Here is a 17,955-nt window from a genome sequence, read left to right as displayed (position 1 = left end):
GTTTGTCTTTTCTGGACATTTCATATAAATGGAATCATACAATATGAGGTCTTTTGTGTCTGGCTTCTTTCACTTAGCATAATGTTTTGAGGTTCATCTATGTTGTTACCTCATGCTTTTTATAATGCATTTGTCTACTCTTTACTCTGCTCACTGATCCTGTTCTATTTTGAGCTGTTTCTATTTTGATCTCACTCCGGAAGAGAAGCAAAGAGAAGCACTGCAGCAAAGGGGAAAGAGCACTAGCACTGAGAGGAAGATCTGGACTGGGAGCCCAGGACCAAGGCAATCTGTTCTCTCAATGACTCCACCTGTAAAATCATGCTTATTTGGAAGATCAAAGGAGATAAAGTCCATAAGAGTGCTTACAAAACCATATAAAACGGAAATGTGTTATTATTGTGTTTATTAGAGCATCACGAGGTAATGACTGAAGTTTTCAACATGCCATAACATCTTTATACTCCAAGAATTCTGGATCTGGGATGAGAAAGTTTGATTCATATAATCTCAACAGTGATAAGGAAATCTAAGATTTTTCAGTTCAGGTCACTGTTTCCTAATTATAAAGCTCATCTAAACTCAAGTTTAAATGTTTATGCCTCTAATGGTAAGCCTTAGCTATGCAAAGCTTCTAAACCATTCCCAAATTCTGTTTAGCCTATTGAAGCGGCCACCACTCCCAAATTGTGGAAACTGCATAATAATCACCTGTGTTATCCTTTAAAGATGGAGATTCCTGGATTTACTAGAATTGGAGCTTAAAATTTTTCATTAAGAACAAACAAACAAAAATCTCCTGAGGGGCGCCTAGATAGCTCAGTCAGTTAACTGTTTGATTCTTGGTTTCCGCTCAGGTCATCTCATGAGTCATGAGTAGATCAAGTGCTGCATGGGCTCCACACAGCAGGGAGTCTGCTTGAAGATTCTCTCCCTCTGCCCCTTCCTCACTCACTCACACTCTCTCTTTCTTGCTATCTCTCTCAAATAAATAAATAATCTTTAAAAAAATCTCTTGAAGATGATTCATTTATATCCTAACATTTCAGAACCAAACTTGAGTGAAAGCTGTTCTTAGATATGTTACCCAGAGCATCGTCAAAATAATATTAGACCATTCTAGAATCATGTCACAAATTTTCATTGTGTGGAGGTTGCTGTTGGCTTCCAAAAACCATTTTCCCTTCTTTCTTCTAGTACTCTCGTCCCAGAATTTTAAGTGTACATGGTTGCCTAGCCTTCCTTACTACAAGGTGTGGGTGTGTGACTCATTTCTGGTCAATGAGATGGGAACAAAAGTGATGGATGCTATTTCTGGGTCAAGTCCTTAAAAGAAAGGGATTTGTTTGCCATTTCTCTCTTCCTCCTTCTCACTAACCAGTCTATGGACAGGGTAGTGGTGAGCCATCTGTGACCACCTGGCAAAAGGCAACACTAGTGAATGGGAAAGCAGCAAATGAGAAGGAGTTCAGGTATCAAATAATCTCACTGACTGCTTACCAGCTCAGATTCTTGTTAGAGAAATCAACTATTATTTTGTTTGAATTATTGTTATTTTGTTTTTTGCTAAATAACTAAACTAATATCTTAATACATCTGCTAAAAGACATTGACTATTCAGGAAAGTCAGGCTAATTGCTTTATAATGTCTCAATTCCTCAGGCTGTTTCTTTTCTTAACACGTTCACTTCACATACAGGTTTATGTTTAACATACAGGTCTCTCTGCTCTTCTGCACAATAAAGTGTTCCATTTGGAGAGCCTGAAGATTTGGTCCGAGGAACACTCCAACAGGAGAGCCTGTGGAGGAGATGTCCTAGAGAATCTAGTTTGTATGTTGGGGTTTACATTTGGTCTTACATTTTTAGGCTGGGTAAGTTTGAGATCACTGGCAACCAGGTGACTAGGCTCAGTAATCTTTGGTTTCTCCTGAGAACCTGACACCTAGTAGGCACTCGAAACTATCTACTGATTTACTTTCAGCAAAAGACTCCTGTGCAGCACAAGTGCTGATATACTGAAGTTTGTAGGCTTATCCGTGGGTAATGCATACTGATGCTGTGGCTATTTCTTTGAAGGGAGACAAGAGAGTGTGCAATACTAGGCAAGTGGAGTTGGCAATTGCTGGGTTCCTTTCGGCTCTACACATCATGGTTCTCTCTCCCTTTCCTAAAACTCATTCTGATTCTCCACTACCTTAAGGATAAACGACACAAAATTTTCAGATCCTCCCTAAATGCAACTCAGATCGCTCTCTTTTCAGCTTTCTCTCTCTGCACTTGCCCCAAATTCTCCCTGAATTCTCCTGACCTTACATTCTGCCCCACCTGTTCCTTCTGCATGGGGACATATCTACCTATCAAATTCCCATCCACTCTGCATGAGTGAATGCCCTTCAGTGTTATGTGAATACACAGATTCCCTGATGGCAGGGGAGGTAAACAGCCCTGACAGCTCCTGGATGTCATTTTAATGGATTTTGAATGATGATCTCTCACTGAAGAGACTTCCTGCAGCACAACTCCAAGTTAGGAGCCAGAGCATGGAAGATGTCTGCTGGCCAAGAAAGGGTCATCCCTACATTCTGGCCTCCAATGTCTGCTCCATGTGGACTAGATCAGCTGATTCCATAGCATGGCCCTCTCCTGAAGGTTGCTTCCATTTGGGAAGTCCTATGCACACACCATCACCAAAACACCTAAATAAAACTCATCACCACTGCCTCGTCTGGATACCACCTGTGCCTCCCCCATCACTACTCTCTTAATGTGAGCCTCCATCAGCTCCTTTCTGAACTCATGTGAACTATGGCAGCAAGTCCCCCACTATTTCTCTACCGCCATTCAAATCCTCTCCCCCCACCTCCATTAATTCTACACAAAAGAATCACAATGATTTAAAATCCACCAATGGCACTGATCCCATGGCACTGATCATGAATCTAATAGCATCTCTAATGATCTAGCTTCTGCCAGTCGCTAGGACTTCATCGTGTTCTATCCTCCCTGCCCACTCTACTCCAGCCACACTGGCTTGTTCCTCAACATCCCAAGTTCTCCCTGTTTCATGGCCTTTGCATTTGCAGTATCTTCCCCTGGGAACATGTCACCCTCTCAGCTTTGCCTGGCTGATCCGTTCTCATAAAACAGGTCTCAACTCCAAAGTTTGCCCTTAGAGAGAACTTCCCTGGCCCCCACCAGCTAAAGCTCTTCTCTCTCCCCATATCAAACCACTGTCTTCAGAGAATTTCACATTATTTGAAGTAGTTTTAACCGAGCACATCATTAGATATAATTAAATTGTTGTTACATCAATGAGTTTAGCACAGGGATTAAGAACTCAACCAGTTTTCCTAAGCAAGTCTTGTCCCTGACATTTGACATCCATAAGTCTGTAGGCAAATTACTTATCCTTCTTGTGACAGTTTCCTCAGTTTCCCTATCTATACAATGAGGATACTCAGTGGCACATACTTTATAAGGTTAAGTAGATGAATGAATACGTGCACTAGAGAGGAACAGTGCTTTTGTGGAACACCATGTGCACTCAGAAAAGTCAGTTCGCCATTTAAAGAACTACAGTTACATTTCTCACCATGATTAAAGCTGAAAAGCATTATAGAAACTACACAGGTTTAAGAAATGCTTAAGGTTTTAGGGGGAACCAGAACTCTCCATAATAGTTTGATGTCAAATTTTCAGGTCCTTGAATTGTTAAGGCAAGTTGTTGTTTGGGGGTCTAATTTTTTTTATTATTAATTCACTCATTCACCAATGAAATTTTACAGAATTATTATATGTAATGTCCTGTGTTAGGTTCTAAACTGAATGCTTTGCCCATAGCCTTGAGAACACATGTAAACAAACATTAGCAGTATGAGGAACATCAAAACCTATGTATTCAGAATCCCAGGAGCCCTGAGGGGGGAAAACATGGAGAAAAAACCTACCCCACGTCTTCTTGGGGAAGGGATGGGTGACCAGAAGATGCCTGTGGTCCTTGCAAGGCGGGCTCTAACCTTGTACTATTTGATATTTTGTGAGCACCTGTGTACTCCCCATCGTGGGTGAGAACACCATGCAGAGAACATGCAGTCCCTTCTTGAGAGCATAACCGGGAAAGAATGCAGAGTCATTTGCTCTACCCAGCAGCATGTGAATAAATATGCCACACATATGTATTTACACATATGCAGAATTATAGGCTTGCTCCAGAGGGGGGAAGGAGAAGAGTGTTGAAACCTGATGGCATATCAAGCATTTCCTGAGGGATGTTGTCTGTCAGTCTGTTTGTGCTGGCTGATTGAAAATCACATGTGGCTCTCAGATGTAGAAAAGGAAAAGTATTTGCATATAAAAATGGGAATGTTTTTAGTATAATGCTTGATATAAGCCATTTGAGCAATTATACAGTATTTCTGGACAAGTCTTTGGGCATAAGTTTCTGGAAAAGCTTCAGAAAACCATCTTTTTGGTTTCCCCCTTTTTTATCAGGCCCCTGTTCTTTTCAGAAAGGGGGTTTGTTCTAGCTGAGACCTTCAACCTACCCCCACCCCTGGCTCCATTTTTCTATTGCAGGGAGATGATAAAGTGCAAAATTTGTTTTCACTCTGTTTTCCCTTTAATCAATGCCAAATCTCACTACAGTAAAGGTGCATAGAAACCAAAATTCTGATAAGATACATGCCATGAATAAAAAGTTCTGAAGTTGAGTTCTTAAATGGAGAGGAGGAGTGGTCTATGAGAAGAAGTGGAAGGTGAGAAACAGATTAGGTGTTTATCCAAATCTGCCCTAAACAAAAAAAAAAAAAACAAAAAACAATAAAGTTTCAGAAGAGGAAATGCTATAGCTCTTTAGCTAAGTGTATTAGTTTTAGAGTCCACTAGGTCTAGATAGGAAGGCTGCCCCTGCTTCTTACTCACTGTTTTACCTTGGTGGCAGAGCCTGCAAGTGCTTCTCAATATCCATCTTCTCCTCTTCCTGGCAACATTGTCAGACTGCATTTCCCAGCCTCCTTTGCATGATGTGCAGTCACATGATTAGATTCTGGCCAATGATCACCTCCACCTAATCCATGGCCAAACTAAACTGGAATGTTACATGAGATGAAAAGGAAGTTTTCATGGATGAGGCAGCAGAGACTTTGAGGTTGTTATAGCAGCCTGTCTACTCTTAAACATTTTAATAAGATTCCTAAACTCTGCTTTATTTCATCAGTAAAGTGGGGTTAACATACCTACCTTATGAGGTTGTCATGAGGCCTCTCAGGTGGTTCCTTTTTTTTCTTCTTCCAGTTATTTTCCTCTTCTTTCATGTTATATTTTTCCTTCTCACAGCCAAAAAAACTTCTAGTTCTCATTCTCTGATGTACACTCTGCTTGCTAGTTGGGCAAAACTTGTAGGGAAACTAAAGCAGTTCAATAAAGGAGTCATTCCTAAAAAGGAGTGACAAACTGTTATCTGTTCTTAAGTCAGTGTAAGAAATAGTCTGGGGTTCCGTAGGGCTGGTCTCTGAGCAGAGTCACATTAAACAAAAACACAAAGAGGACTCTAAAAGTTTTGAAGGTTAATACAGATTATGGCAACTTTTCTCAAAGGGCATAACACAGGGATCTTACACAAAAATGTTGTACAGTTTCTGAGAAATACTTTTTAGACATCAGACTCTCCAATATCACACTCATATAACCACTAAAAATATCTGCCCTGCTCTCATCTGCTTGTTTTCCTTGTCACCTGAGTCATTAATGCCTTTGCTCTTTCCTCCCCTTCATTGTTGCCTCCTGGCTGGAGGAAAGGATGACATGTCTGGCCCTACCCCGTGGCCAGACTCCTTGCCATGAGCCTTAGGTCCTGTGTCTTACTTCACATAGGAAGGTACACCTGGGAGGTGTGGATTTGATTTCCTCCAATAGTTTATCTTGTTAATCAGTCTTATGAAACATTTTCAGTGAATAAAATTCTCCACCTTATTTTATGATTTGATCTAACGACTCATATGGTGTGAGAAGAGAAAAATCAGAATGGGAATTTTTCATACATTTATTCTGACAATAAGCTCACATGAACAGGTCTCCGCAGTCCAAGTAAAGCCAAGAATTCATTCCAGGGGAAGGAAGCATGAATGAAGCTGGCCTGAGAGCCCCGGATGAAGCACGCTAATCCTTGGCCTCTCAGAAGGGGTGGGCAGGGCTGGCCAGATGGGAAGGAAGAGTGCAGTCCAGATATACTCTGATTTATTCACCCAGGGAGAGGCCCCTCTTCTTACTAACAACTCTTCTGCTTTCCCATAGTACCTGAAAACAGCTACATTTCTAATATATAGGGTTAAGATACTGTGAAATGTTATTTTTATCTCTGAGAGGCAAATATAATAATCACTGATACTATTTCAGACTAACCTTCAAGCATATTTATTCAGCCATTGAGGGATTGGGACCCAAGGTGATTAACCTTAGTTGAAAACAGGATGATGCAACAACATGGGGTCCCATGGAGCAGACAGTCAGAAGCAACACAACTGCCTGTGATTTTTCATCCTACTGAACTTGTTGGGCTTAAGAATTGTGAAGGGTCTGAGCTCCTGCCCTATTTGCAAGCTATCATGAGACTCATGACTCCTGAGTGAGGGACAAAGGACTTTATGACTGATGCACAGCAGGCAGCTTAAGTATCACACTTGCATGGGATCCCCTTGCCCCCTAGGTCCCATGGGAAATGTGCATGCCGTGGGTTTGAGTTCTATCTGAGGAACCCTGACCTTAGGAAGTTTTAATCTTCTCTCATGGTTTGTAAGCAAACTTGTCCAAACTTGGCCGCAGAGGGAGATACTATCTTTATTATACTGGACAGTAAACAAACATGTCCTCTTATCTGCTAAGAGTTACTAGATCGTCTTTAAGAGTGTTCGCTCTCTAGACATTCTTGAAAAGACTGTTTAGAACAAAAGGTGGTCAGTGTCTCTGCTCTCCAGATGTGTGGAATTGTGAGTTCCATGGAGAATTCTTTCCCAACAATGGTAGGAGTGTGTATAGGAAGCAAGGCATATTGAGAGCAGGTGAATCTACCTGGATCCAAATGAGGTCCACCATTATTATTTAGCAGCTTTCAGGAAGTTGCTTAAACTCTCTGGAGATCTGTTTCCTCATCTGTGAAATAGATTTGACATATATTTATCACATAGAGATACTATAAGAGTTTAATAAGATAGTAAATGATAACTATGACAATATAAGTATATTGCACAGGTAATGTATAATAGTAGATTAATTTTACAATATAATGCTATATACTATGTTATTTTGTACTTATTATTAACATAGATTGTATTTTTCTTTTGGCTGACAAATCTAGTTAACTTTGAATTGATAATTATCTTGTTTATACTGAGCAACATAAATAGCCCTGGACAAGAAGACAGGGTATCTGGGCTCCATGTATACCATACCATGTATACCATGTATACCATAAACCAGCTGTGTAGTTTTAGTAAGTCATTGAAACTAATTAGTCAAAGGAGGATATTGGACATGAACTCAAGGATAGCAAAAAGACTGTCTCAGAGCCAGGCCTGAGCATTGGGTAGTGAATTCTTGGAGTAGGATTAAGAATAATTTTGAGCCCATATACAGGCTGAGCAGGGAAGTATGCCACAATGAGCTAGCCATATCTTCAAGGTGCAGAGTTGAGTGGGGCTGGGGTGCAATGAGCTGAAGGGGGTAGAAATGTGATAGCACCCTTGCCATTGTTTTGTATATAACAGTTGCTAAGTTAATACCTATTCATTCATTAATTGATGAATTGAGTAATAAGATTTCTGGAATTCTAGGTCAAGGATGAAAAATGTGGAGGACATGAATTGATGGTCAGGGGAGGGAGCTGGCAAAGAACCACTTTATGATTTCACTTTGGAATGAGGGGAGACCTACTTATAGTTAGGCCACGACCTCTAAGCCAGGTTAAGTACTTCTGGAAATCCCCATCTGTTATCGCGCTGTATGTGGAGCCCAGGCAGCCTTTTTTCAAATGACCTGGTGTGTTGTTGCTGCCTCTGGTTTCTCCTGGGCTCCAAATTACTGCTCTGAAGCAGCTGCTCAAACACTTTAATGGCCACAATTAAACCGTCCCAGAGGCTGACCTTTAGACATGGCAGTGGTTAATTGAGCCGAGTGCCCTGGGGTCTGCCATCTTTGGCAAAGCCTTGCAAGTCCAGTGTGGCTTGATCTTTTGTTTGGTTGCCCCACACATGTTCTAAGGGGAAATCTTCCTTCTAGTCGCACTAGTAGAAATGGCAAAAACCTGGGGATGAGACAAGACTGCAGAAGGAATTCCAAGTCTTTGTAAGAAAAAGATCTTGTGAATGGCAAGTTTGAAGGTCTCTAAAATTGTCTGGATTTATTAAACTCTTTAACAGGTGGAGCCAAGCTTTGGTGGGGAAAGGGAAATAATTAATGATTAAAATATAATGTTTTCATCTGTTTTTCAATGGATGACTAATACATAGCAGGGATTGCCTCAGACAAGGGGAGACAGCCTTGGAAAATGGGCTAAAACATAGGCTCATAAGATCAGAAACTGGGACACCTGGCTGGCTCAGTTGGTAGAACACGTGACTCTTGACCTCAGGGTCATGAGTTCAAGCCCCATGTTGAGTGTAGGGCCTACTAAAAAGGAAGGCAGGGCATGGACACCTGGGTGGCTCAGTCAGTTAAGTGTCTGACTTGATCTTGATCTCAGCTCAGGTCTTGATCTCAGGGCTGTGAGATTTAAAAAAAAAAAAAAGAAAGAAAGAAAGAAAGAAAGAAGGAAAAGGAGAAGAAAAAGAGTGGAGACTGCTTTTGTTCGGTTCAAAACATTCCCCCAATGCCTGGAATGCTGCCTAGTACATAACAGATGTTCATGTAATGATTTTTGAGCAAATGAGAGGACAAAAACTTTGCTTTCATTGAGTTTACAACCTAGTAAGTACACAAACAAGATGTTTATCATTTGTGATGAGTATATACAGGAAGGAAATGTTGTGATATGGAAAGAAGGAAAGAAAATGGGCCAGGGAGATGATGAGTACTTTGGTTGGAGAGATTTAGAAGCGTGTCTCACAGGACAAGGAGACATCTGTGAGAAGACTGTGGGGATGGGGAGGAAACTTCCTAGCAGACAGCAGAAACAGGCAAAGGCCCCAGGGAGAGAAATGTCTGGGTGTTGAAGAAGGGAGACTGTGAGGAGAGGCTGCTGGTGAGGTGGGGAGCAATAAAAAGTTAAATCTGAGGGGTATGAGGGAGCCCAGGTATAAAGTTTCCCAGTCATGTTAGGAGAATATTGGTTATATTCAATGTTTTATTTTCCTAGGGCTGTGAACAAATTATACAAAATTATACCAAACTGGTATAGGAGAATATTGGTTGTATTCAATGTTTCATTTTCCTAGGGCTGTGAACAAATTATACAAAATTATACCAAACTGGTATAATAAACAAACAAACAAACAAAAAACCCAGAAATCTATTCTGTCATAGTTCTAGAGGCTAAAAGTCTGAAATCAAGGTGTTGGCAGAGTTGGTTCCTACTGGAAGCTCCGAAGGAAAAATCCGTCTCATGCTTCTCTTCTGGTTTCTGGTGGCTGTTGGCAATCCTCCGTGTTTCTTGGTTTGTACATACATCATTCTCATCTTTGCCTCTGTCTTCACAAAATATTCTCTGTGTTTCTTCTCTTCTCCCTATGTCTTCTCTTCTTATAGGACACTCATCAGTGGATTTGTGGCCCATTCAGATAATCTAGGGTGATCTCATCTTAAGATCTTTAACTTAGTTACATTTGCAAAGGAACTCCCTCCAAATAAGTTCACAAGCACAGGTTCCCAGTGGACATATTTGGTAAAGGGGCACCATTCGATTCATGATACTTTATTTGCAAAGAAAAGCCAGTGGGGAGTACTACGCAGAGGAGTGATAAAAGATTTGTACTTTTCTCGATGGGGAGTGGACTAGAAAAGAGCAAAGCTGGAAGATCTCAGCAGTGAACGATGGGTATCTGGAGATGATCTCATCCATGTAGAAGCAGGAGTACATGGAAAGTCTGAGTTAGGAGCAGGGCCAAGGTATTAGTGTAGTGTCAAGGAAATGTGAAAGCAGTTTCTGGATTAAAATAAGGGCGGTGGCACCCAGGTAGCATTTCAGTCCCAGGCCCAAGCTCACACAGATGTCAGGTCTTTGGCTGGAAATCAGCCAGGCATTTTCCTTTCTGTACTCTTCATTGCCCCACTCTTGGCCCCTGCAGACCTCCTTTTCCTCTGAGCAAGGTTGCACCAAGCACTCAGAGTTGCTGCTTTTATGCCCTAAACTTCTTAGTGCTTTGCTCCTTCTTACATAGAACTTACATAAATCTCAATGCTCAGCTCCAAAGGGCCTCAAAACTCTAGCTTATTTGCCCTGTGTTGCTGTTTAGGGTCTCTAGAATGCATTGCCTGTCTGTGATGAGCTGAGATTGTAATAGGCAGGAGAAAAGACCCCTCTTCTCATTTTTTTTCTAACTGAAAGGTAAATCTTGGCCAGGACTTCTTCCTTTGCTTCTATGGAAGATTTCTAATAGCATGCATAGATAACTTCCTTTAGAAGGGGGGAGGGGCGAACTCAATAAGTAGATAATATGCACCAACATTTGCCCTCCACAATTTGCAAGCCTTTTGCAAAGGCAAGGAAGAAAAGGTAAGATTTATAACTGGGAACTAGATGTGAAGTTGAAATATTTTCTTTTGGAAGTGTAAAGTGCAAAAGTGATAGCGTAAGGCTATTGAGAATTCTATTTGTTATTCTACCTGTCTCACTAATGAAAGAAAAAGCAACTTTTCGTTGAGAAGCAAGAGTTTGAGTGCTCTGGAGAATTATGGACCTTTCCTAAAATTACAAGTTTCCCTGTTTGCAGATTTCCTGTATTGTGCAGGGGATCCTCAGATGATGGGTGTTTCTGCTTTAAGCCTTTTTCAGTTGCAAGTGACAAAATAAGCCAACTCAAATTTGCCCATCCAAATAGGAAATTTAATGAGTGACGTAATTATAAAGCTGAAGTAGAACAAGACCCCAGGCACTTAAATGTCTTGTCTGGAATCCAATTTCTTTCTGTTAGTTTCACTCTCTGCTGACATCAGACTTAGAGACCTCTCACCTCACAGTGGCAACAAGAACACCAGACCTCCAGCTTCACAGTCAGCAATGTCATTGCTTCTGATTAGTTCATTCTCAAACCATTACTTCTGTCTAGAGGAAGGTGGAACTGATTGGCTAGGCTTGAGTCACATGGCCTCCCCTGGAACTGTGAGTGAACTCAGCACCATAGAAACCAAATAGTCTGAGTGGGGAAGGAGTGAATTCTCAGAAGGAAATCAGGGCAATGTTACTAAGAAAAAAAGGAAATGAACCTGGTGAAACAAAATAGCAACAACAGCAGCAAGCAAATGTCCCTTCATGAACCAGGTCACCTTGGGCAAATTGTTCAGTCCTTATTCCCGTTTCCTTATTTTCAAAGTGGGGATAATGATGTGAGTACTTTCTTCATAGAATGATTGCGAAGATTGAGTTGGTGCATGTGATGAACATAAAACAGTGCCTTGTCACATCTGTCCTAGCCTTATTATTTATTTATTTCTTTGTAGTGGGAACATTATCCCTGCTGAGCTTTATAAAGACAGAAGTCAAGCTATTTTACTGAGTAGGTCTGAGCCAGAAAGATACAGCAAAATCATACCCAAGCACACAGAACTAGAGACAAGTAGAAATCTCAGAAGGGAGATAAAACATATCCTAAGTCCTACCACTTATCCCTATCTCCATAGCTGCCTCTTTGTCCAAACCACATAATCATGCAATGGACTTCTGAAGCCTCTCCTTTTCTGATTTCCTGGCCCTGCTCTTGACCTCTCACGGCCCAATCCTCACACTACTGCCCAAATAATCTTTCTAGGGCATAAATCTCTAGCTTAGTATCTTTATTTCCCCAATAGAAATTAAGGTAAATGAACCTCAACTCTTAATTGGCTTGGTCTTGTCTTTTTCTACCTCTACAATACTGTTTCCCATGGTCCTTGACTTTGCATCCTCTTGGTCTTCTATGTCTCACACATGCAAAGCTCATTCCCATCTCTTTTGAGAATGTTCTTCCCTTAGATAGCTTCCTTATCACCATCCAGATCTCAATTTGAAGACCAACTCCACCAAGATGCCTTTCCTGATTAAACCAAAGTACTTTTCCTCCCCTACCTCAGTAATTTTCTATATTATTTTGCCTACACTATATCTCTTAATAATTGAATTGGTCTTATTTATTTTTTGATTCCTTCTAGTTTATTTCTTGACTCTTTTTTTTTTTTTTAAAGTAATGAGGTAGTGAAGAATTACCTAAGACAGAGATGTAGAGAATGAGCTTAGTATTTGGGGCTACTTTTCTCCTGAGGACATTTGCTCATCCTGAGATGTCAACTGAGAGTTTGAGAAGGTGAACAAAAGCTCTGCCAGTCTGTGAGACATAGGAACAGAGTGAAGCTTCTTGCCTTGTGTCAGGCCCTAAAAACTGCACAGTGGGAATAAGTGTGAAGTGAAAGAGATAGCAGTTCAGCTTTAAGTCACCTCTGTTACTAAGATTGAATTGAGGAAATTTCTTGTGCCTGCAAGTGCTCTGTAGACAAAATGTAATTCCAATCATGAAAGATGATGTCATCCTAGGTCTCAAATTATTCCTACAGATAGTTTTGTGAATGTAATTTCTATCATGAGTAAAAAGTAACCAGGGACATTAAGTGACATGATAACGGGAATGAAAACCAATAAAGAAAAACAGACAACAGGAAAAGATTCATAAGAGCTCTAGATACCCAAGTATCAGACACAAACTTTAAAATAACTTTTACTATGTTCCAAAAAATGAGAAAAGTTTAAAATTTTCAAGAGAGAATGGGAAATTTTTCTTCTTTTTTTAATTAAAAGAAATATATGGACATTCTAGAACTCAAAAGTAAAGAATTCAAGAGATGGATTTAACAGCGGATTCCGCAAGAGGGAGAATTAGTGGACTAGAAGACATGGCAGAAGGAAATGGAGGGAAAAATGAATGGAAACTATAGTAACAAAGGTAAGAGCCACAGAGAATTCATTGAGTAGATGTAACATATTGCAGTTGAAGCCCCTGAAAGACAGGAAAGATAATGGGCCCTCATGTCTCACCTCAGTTACTGGGTTTCTCTGCTTTCGGGTTGGTTTCTACTTGCATCTATAACACTGCTGGTGTACAGGTTTTAAAACAATACTCTAGTACTTAAGAAAATGGAATTGGTTTTATAGTTTGCCTTCACCACTAATCAATTCAATGGCTTTGGTCAAGTTATTTAATTTCTTTGTACTTCAATTTATCTTCTGTAAGTATTTATAATTACTCTAACTCCCTGGATTACTTTAAAAATTATATGACTATATTTATCTATTTGTATAGCTATCCACGTATCTATTTAGATAGATAAATACAGATATATTATATCTGGCTTAATATAACTGCTCAGGAAAGTACAGTTGTTTGCTGTTATTCATATTTAAACAACTACTTTTATTCAATTTATAGACCATGACAAGATCTTATATGCCCAGATTCTTCATATATATTTTTTCTTTTCCTGGAAAATGTTTTATTGCTTCATCTTCACTCTCAAATTTTACATTAATCGAGGTTCTTTTCTCTAAACTTTTCTTTATATCAGTGATTCATAATCTTGTCTGTAATCAGGCTCACCTATGGAGTTTCATAAAAATACAAGTGTCAGGGATCTACCTAGAAATTCTGATTTAGAATGCCAAGATATTCACTTTTTATTTTTATTTATTTATTTATTTTTTTAAAATGGATGTTTCATGGGTTTTTTTTTTTTTTAAAGATTTTATTTATTTATTTGACAGAGAGAGATCACAGTAGACAGAGAGGCAGGCAGAGAGAGAGAGGGAAGCAGGCTCCCTGCTGAGCAGAGAGCCCGATGTGGGACTCGATCTCAGGACCCTGAGATCATGACCTGAGCCGAAGGCAGCGGCTTAACCCACTGAGCCACCCAGGCGCCCCGAGATATTCACTTTTTAGACACAAAAGATTCCCCAGATGTGTCTGGATAAGTAACCAGAATTAATAAGCTCTACTATGTTCTACACAGTTTCTTTGTGTGGTCTCATCCATGTTTGTTTTCCTCCAACACTAGCAGACACCCTCGTGTTTATAGCCTCGGTTTTTCTCCATGCTCTTTCCCCTGAGTTCCATATTCATACACACAGCAGCCTCTACTTGGATGCCCAAAGAATGCTTACACTTTATGTGTCATTGTCCCTCTGTTTAATCTCCTTTTCCTTAATTTCCAGTGTTGGTGAAGGACACCATAATCCACCCAATAAGTTAAAAGCTTAGACTAGAATGCTGTTCACAAGGTAATGACATTTATATATTACAATGACCTCAAAGGTGGAAATGGAAAAATTCACCTATAATCCCATCTGTTTTATGCTTTGTTCACATTACTATATCCTTTTTTTTTTAAATTGAGGAATTAGAGTATGTCTATGCTCTCTTTCTAAAATAAGTCAATTCATTGCTTTTGAAAATGCCAGATTGCTAGGGCAAGTACATATAAAATGTATATGTGATAAATGAGCCACTAAAATTAATTTGAAAGTGATGGATTATTCAATAACTAATGTTGGAGTGAATGGCTAAGCGTTTGGAAAAAAATCAGATTCCCCTGTTGTACTCTATACTGTAATATATTTCAGAAAAATTAAATATATAAAGTAGACAAAAATTCTAAAAGTTAAATACAGTTGTTCTGGGCTGGAAAAATATTTAAAATGATACTAAACCTAGGAATATTAAGGTAAAGAACTGATAGATTTGACCACATAAGAATTAAAACACAAAGCTTTTGTTTGACAAAAATCACTCAACAATAAATGATGAACTGGTAAACACTCAAGATATATTACTATGCCCATAAAGGTAAAAAAAGCTCATATAAGAAAAACACATATATCACGTATATATCATATAGAAAAATATAAATAAAATATAAATATAAATATAAATATAATATCATATAGAAAAATATAAGGAGCTGAATATGCAGATACATAAAACTAATCAAATAAGTGAAATATTAAAAACAAAATATGTTTACTAATCAAATTAGCACAAAGAAAAAACAGGACAATATCCTGTGTATGAGCAAATGTTCACTGTAATCTGATGTATATGCAAACTTGCACAATCTCTCTCAAGGATAAGTTGGTGTTATGCATCAAAATTTTAAACATATTAATGTTTGATCATGCAATTCTACTTATACAAATTCAACTAGAAGTAACTGGCTAAGTGAATAAGAATATAGGCACAAGAATATTTATCAAACTTCATTTTAATATCAAAAATAGGAATAAATGTACTTTTATAAAGGATTGGTGAAATACTAAACAATATGTAAGCAGTAATAACAATTTCATAGACATGGAAAAATATTTATCATAGAAGAAAGAAGCAAACAGTGGTGGCTTAATTCCTGTTCAGAAAATAACTATGATACAGTCCATAATGTTCCCACTGATATCCTTTGTGTAGTGGTGTTATGTGAGGGTTTTACTGAATTGCATTACTTGCCTAAGTTTTTTTGTGTTTAGTCCGATGAACATATATTACCTTATTATTAGGAGATACAAGAAATCTGGGACACCTCAGTGGCTCAGTGGTTCAGGAATCTGCGTTTGGCTGACGTCATGATCTCAGGGTCTTGGGATCGAGCCCCACATCAGGCTCCTGCTCAGCAAGGAGCCAGCTTCTTCCTCTACTTGTTACTCCCCCTACTTGTACTCAATCTCTTTCTTTCAAATAAACAAATAAAATCTAAAAATAAAAAAGAAAATACAATCAATCTATTTATTAGGAAAAAAATTAATAAAAAAGGGAGGGTTGGTGACTTCTGGAATCTGAATCTTCTTGTTCTTGTTATAATGTTGGTAGTAGTAGCTAAAAGTTTAGAACATGTTCTATCATTGTTCTATCAGATTGTCCTAACCACATGAAGTTAGATAGGATGTAAAAATGAAAGCATAGTTAAGTTTGAAAGATCCATTTAATTTTTATGCTTGCTTTCTAGAACAAAAGCAAGGCAAATGGAAGGTGAGTTGATATATATTGATTGTATAATAAGTGATAGGCATTGGACACGCCTAAATAATCATTCAGTGTTTGGATTATGGTCACATTTAGAAAATGTGCATAATCTGTTACCCAAACAGAAGGAATGAACTCTTTGGGCATTTTCTCCTGAAATCCAGAAATGATTTTCAGTAACTACCAACTGGAGTTAAAAAAGAATCTCTGCAATTGATTTTTTTTCAAGGCTTATTATTGCACTTATCTAAAGATGGCATGTGTTTAAATTGGTAATTAAGGCATACCTAATGCACTGTGGGGCAGGAGGATGACATCTGGGAACACGGGCAGGTGGAATGCCTGAGAAAACCATTGTTCTTTCAGTCCAGGCCGAGGACTTACACAAGGTGTGTGTCAATTTCCTTAGGAAAACCCGAGTCCTTTAGTTGTGTTTTAATCTAACCTGTTCACTTGACACATTTATTTTAATTGGTATTACTTTGCAAATTGCTAAAAAAAATATGAAAATACTAGTGATTGCCTCATTAATATTCAAGGGCCTCCTGTGAGGGAAGTAAAACTCAACAGCTGGCTTCTTCCCACCTAGGCTCACAAGAGAAATGTCTAAGTATGCCTCACAAGTTATTCATAGTTATACGGAAGACTCAAATACAAAATCAGTATAATGCTTTTTTACTTGAGTTGTATCACTCACAACAGGTTGTGTAGAGCCAGGTAAAAAGTTGACAAAAATATTTCTTGACCACTACTTGCCTCTTCTTTGGAACCAGCCCATCAGTTGTGGATTTATTTGGGGCAGTGGCTACCTCATCCTTCGAACAATGGGAGCCGTCAAATCAAGACATTTTGACCTAAAACCAAAGTAAAAACTTCTTTGAGTCTTCTCTCTGTGTCTGTAAGTTGAGGATGATGACCATACATACCTCACACTGCTCTAATGAGGACTAAGTGAAAGAAATGATGGGGAAACATAAATCAAACCAAAAATGTAATTTCATTTTCTTCAGTAATCCTGGCAGAGTTGTAAAAGAGGAGGCAAACACAAGCCTGGCAACAGGGACTCTCAAACAGCATTGCTGGGACTAGAAGTTGGTATAAAATGTCAAAAGGTGTTTTGGCAGGGCATTTCCAAGACACACTTCCTTCCTTCCAACACTTCACTTCTTGGACTCTTGGAATCTGTGCCACAGAAATCCGACCTGATTAGGTAAGGAAAGATGTAGGCATGTTTATTGCAGCCTTTATTTAAAGTAAAAAAATCTGAGACCATTTAAACACCCATCATGAAGAAAATGGTTAAATATACTAGAGTAAAACCAAGATATGGTACAGACCTGAGGGAAAACCCTGTGCATATCTAGACACTGATGTACTGACTTGGAAGTTTGTCCAGGATGTATCATTGAAAGAAAAAGGCTGGTTACAAAATAAAGCCTAGAGGATGACACCATTTCTGTTGAGAGAGAGAAAGAGAGAGGAAGGAGGGGAAGAAGGAAGGAAGCATCTGTGTATGTGGCCTGTGGCTAACAAGCCACAATATTACCAATAGCACCGGGTGAGGTGGTGTTGGAAGACAGCTTTCTACATTCATTATACATAATCCTAGAAGTGATTGTGTATGTGTTTGTTTTTTTTTTAAGATGTTATTTATTTATTTGGGAGAGAGAGAGCATGAGTGGGTGGAAGGGCAGAGGGAAAGGGAGAAGCAGGTTCCCCGCTGAGCAGGGAGCTCCACGTGTGGCTTGATCGCAGGACCCTGAGATCAGGATCTG

This window comes from Martes martes (assembly GCF_963455335.1).
Source record: "Martes martes genome assembly, chromosome: 4".
Taxonomy (NCBI): domain Eukaryota; kingdom Metazoa; phylum Chordata; class Mammalia; order Carnivora; family Mustelidae; genus Martes; species Martes martes.
The sequence above is the reverse complement of the archived record's forward strand: the minus strand, read 5'-3'. Positions refer to the sequence as shown.